Source organism: Nerophis lumbriciformis, linkage group LG17 (genome assembly GCF_033978685.3).
Source record: "Nerophis lumbriciformis linkage group LG17, RoL_Nlum_v2.1, whole genome shotgun sequence".
Classification (NCBI taxonomy): Eukaryota; Metazoa; Chordata; class Actinopteri; order Syngnathiformes; family Syngnathidae; genus Nerophis; species Nerophis lumbriciformis.
Window position 1 is genome coordinate 40686358 of NC_084564.2, and position 5000 is coordinate 40691357.

Here is a 5000-nt window from a genome sequence, read left to right on the forward strand (position 1 = left end):
GTTAGATCCAGTATGGACTGGACTCTCACACTATTATGTTAGACCCACTATGGACTGGACTCTCACACTATTATGTTAGATCCACTATGGACTGGACTCTCACACTATTATGTTAGATCCACTATGGACTGGACTCTCACACTATTATGTTAGATCCACTATGGACTGGACTCTCACACTATTATGTTAGATCCACTATGGACTGGACTCTCACACTATTATGTTAGATCCACTATGGACTGGACTCTCACACTATTATGCCAGATCCACTATGGACTGGACTCTCACTATTATGTTAGATCCACTATGGACTGGACTCTCACACTATTATGTTAGATCCACTATGGACTGGACTCTCACTATTATGTTAGATCCACTATGGACTGGACTCTCACACTATTATGCCAGTTCCACTATGGACTGGACTCTCACACTATTATGTTAGATCCACTATGGACTGGACTCTCACACTATTATGTTAGATCCACTATGGACTGGACTCTCACATTATTATGTTGGATCCACTATGGACTGGACTCTCACTATTATGTTAGATCCACTATGGACTGGACTCTCACACTATTATGTTAGATCCACTATGGACTGAACTCTCATGTTATTATGTTAGATCCACTATGGACTGGACTCTCACACTATTATGTTAGATCCACTATGGACTGCACTCTCACAGTATTTTGTTAGATCCACTATGGACTGAACTTTCATGTTATGTTAGATCCACTATGGACTGGACTCTCACACTATTATGTTAGATCCACTATGGACTGCACTCTCACAGTATTTTGTTAGATCCACTATGGACTGGACTCTCACATTATTATGTTAGATCCACTATGGACTAGACTCTCACACTATTATGTTAGATCCATTATGGACTGGACTCTCTCACTATTATGTTGGATCCACTATGGACTGGACTCACACACTATTATGTTAGATCCACTATGGACTGGACTCTCACACTATTATGTTAGATCAACTATGGACTGGACTCTCACACTATTATGCTAAATCCACTATGGACTGGACTCTCACACTATTATGTTAGATCCACTATGGACTGGATTCTCACACTATTAACTAGATCCACTATGGACTGGACTCTCACACTATTAACTAGATCCACTATGGATTGGACTCTCACACTATATACTAGATCCACTATGGACTGGACTCTCACACTATTATGTTAGATCCACTATGGACTGGATTCTCACACTATTAACTAGATCCACTATGGACTGGATTCTCACACTATTAACTAGATCCACTATGGATTGGACTCTCAGACTATATACTAGATCCACTATGGACTGGACTCTCACACTATTATGTTAGATCCACTATGGACTGGACTCTCACACTATTATGTTAGATCCACTATGGACTGGACTCTCACACTATTATGCTAGATCCACTACGGATTGGACTCTCACACTATATACTAGATCCACTATGGACTGGACTCTCACACTATTATGTTAGATCCACTATGGACTGGATTCTCACACTATTAACTAGATCCACTATGGACTGGATTCTCACACTATTAACTAGACCCACTATGGACTGGACTCTCACACTATTATGTTAGATCCACTATGGACTGGATTCTCACACTATTAACTAGATCCACTATGGACTGGACTCTCACACTATTATGTTAGATCCACTATGGACTGGACTCTCACTATTATGTTAGATCCACTATGGACTGGACTCTCACACTATTATGTTAGATCCACTATGGACTGGACTCTCACTATTATGTTAGATCCACTATGGACTGGACTCTCACACTATTATGTTAGATCCACTATGGACTGGACTCTCACACTATTATGTTAGATCCGCTATGGACTGGACTCTCACACTATTATGTTAGATCCACTATGGACTGGACTCTCACACTATTATGTTAGATCCACTATGGACTGGACTCTCACACTATTATGTTAGATCCACTATGGACTGGACTCTCACTATTATGTTGGATCCACTATGGACTGGACTCTCACTATTATGTTAGATCCACTATGGACTGGACTCTCACAATATTAACTAGATCCACTATGGACTGGACTCTCACTATTATGTTAGATCCACTATGGACTGGACTCTCACACTATTAACTAAATCCACTATGGACTGGACTCTCACTATTATGTTAGATCCACTATGGACTGGACTCTCACACTATTAACTAGATCCACTATGGACTGGACTCTCACACTATTATGTTAGATCCACTATGGACTGGACTCTCACTATTATGTTAGATCCACTATGGACTGGACTCTCACTATTATGTTAGATCCACTATGGACTGGACTCTCACACTATTAACTAGATCCACTATGGACTGGACTCTCACTATTATGTTAGATCCACTATGGACTGGACTCTCACACTATTAACTAGATCCACTATGGACTGGACTCTCACACTATTATGTTAGATCCACTATGGACTGGACTCTCACTATTATGTTAGATCCACTATGGACTGGACTCTCACTATTATGTTAGATCCACTATGGACTGGACTCTCACACTATTAACTAGATCCACTATGGACTGGACTCTCACACTATTAACTAGATCCACTATGGACTGGACTCTCACTATTATGTTAGATCCAGTATGGACTGGACTCTCACACTATTATGTTAGACCCACTATGGACTGGACTCTCACACTATTATGTTAGATCCACTATGGACTGGACTCTCACACTATTATGTTAGATCCACTATGGACTGGACTCTCACACTATTATGTTAGATCCACTATGGACTGGACTCTCACACTATTATGTTAGATCCACTATGGACTGGACTCTCACACTATTATGTTAGATCCACTATGGACTGAACTCTCACAATATTATGTTAGATCCACTATGGACTGGACTCTAACACTATTATGTTAGATCCACTATGGACTGGACTCTCACACTATTATGTTAGATCCACTATGGACTGGACTCTCACACTATTATGTTAGATCCACTATGGACTGGACTCTCACTATTATATTAGATCCACTATGGACTGGACTCACATTATTATGTTTGATCCACTATGGACTGGACTCTCACACTATTATGCTAGATCCACTATGGACTGGACTCTCACACTATTATGTTAGATCCACTATGGACTGGACTCTCACACAATTAGGTTAGATCCACTATGGACTGGACTCTTACAATATTATATTAGATCCACTATGGACTGAACTCTCACTATTATGTTAGATCCACTATGGACTGGACTCTCACACTATTATGCTAGATCCACTATGGACTGGACTCTCACACTATTATGTTAGATCCACTATGGACTGGACTCTCACACTATTATGTTAGATCCACTATGGACTGGACTTTCACACTATTATGTTAGATCCACTATGGACTGGACTCTCACACTATTATGCTAGATCCACTATGGACTGGACTCTCACTATTATATTAGATCCACTATGGACTGGACTCTCACTATTATGTTAGATCCACTATGGACTGGACTCTCACACTATTAACTAGATCCACTATGGACTGGACTCTCACACTATTATGTTAGATCCACTATGGACTGGACTCTCACTATTATGTTAGATCCACTATGGACTGGACTCTCACTATTATGTTAGATCCACTATGGACTGGACTCTCACACTATTAACTAGATCCACTATGGACTGGACTCTCACACTATTAACTAGATCCACTATGGACTGGACTCTCACTATTATGTTAGATCCAGTATGGACTGGACTCTCACACTATTATGTTAGACCCACTATGGACTGGACTCTCACACTATTATGTTAGATCCACTATGGACTGGACTCTCACACTATTATGTTAGATCCACTATGGACTGGACTCTCACACTATTAACTAGATCCACTATGGACTGGACTCTCACACTATTATGTTAGATCCACTATGGACTGGACTCTCACTATTATGTTAGATCCACTATGGACTGGACTCTCACTATTATGTTAGATCCACTATGGACTGGACTCTCACACTATTAACTAGATCCACTATGGACTGGACTCTCACACTATTAACTAGATCCACTATGGACTGGACTCTCACTATTATGTTAGATCCAGTATGGACTGGACTCTCACACTATTATGTTAGACCCACTATGGACTGGACTCTCACACTATTATGTTAGATCCACTATGGACTGGACTCTCACACTATTATGTTAGATCCACTATGGACTGGACTCCCACACTATTATGTTAGATCCACTATGGACTGGACTCTCACACTATTATGTTAGATCCACTATGGACTGGACTCTCACACTATTATGTTAGATCCACTATGGACTGAACTCTCACAATATTATGTTAGATCCACTATGGACTGGACTCTTACACTATTATGTTAGATCCACTATGGACTGGACTCTCACACTATTATGTTAGATCCACTATGGACTGGACTCTCACACTATTATGTTAGATCCACTATGGACTGGACTCTCACTATTATATTAGATCCACTATGGACTGGACTCACATTATTATGTTAGATCCACTATGGACTGGACTCTCACACTATTATGTTAGATCCACTATGGACTGGACTCTCACACGATTATGTTAGATCCACTATGGACTGGACTCTCACACTATTATGTTAGATCCACTATGGACTGGACTCTCACACGATTATGTTAGATCCACTATGGACTGGACTCTCACACTATTATGTTAGATCCACTATGGACTGGACTCTCACACTATTATGTTAGATCCACTATGGACTGGACTCTCACACTATTATGTTAGATCCACTATGGACTGGACTCTCACCCTATTATGTTAGATCCACTATGGACTGCACTCTCACACTATTATGTTAGATCCACTATGGACTGGACTCTCACACTATTATGTTCGATCCACTATGGACTGGACTCTCACACTATTATGCTAGATCCACTA

At 40.4% G+C, this 5000-nt stretch overlaps 1 protein-coding gene across 3 annotated transcripts in view; it reads left to right on the plus strand.

Annotated features, from left to right (window-relative positions):
• LOC133614888 (roundabout homolog 2) overlaps positions 1–5000 on the plus strand; it is a 398279-nt gene that overhangs the window by 190619 nt on the left and 202660 nt on the right. The gene's annotated exons all lie outside the window — the stretch shown is intronic.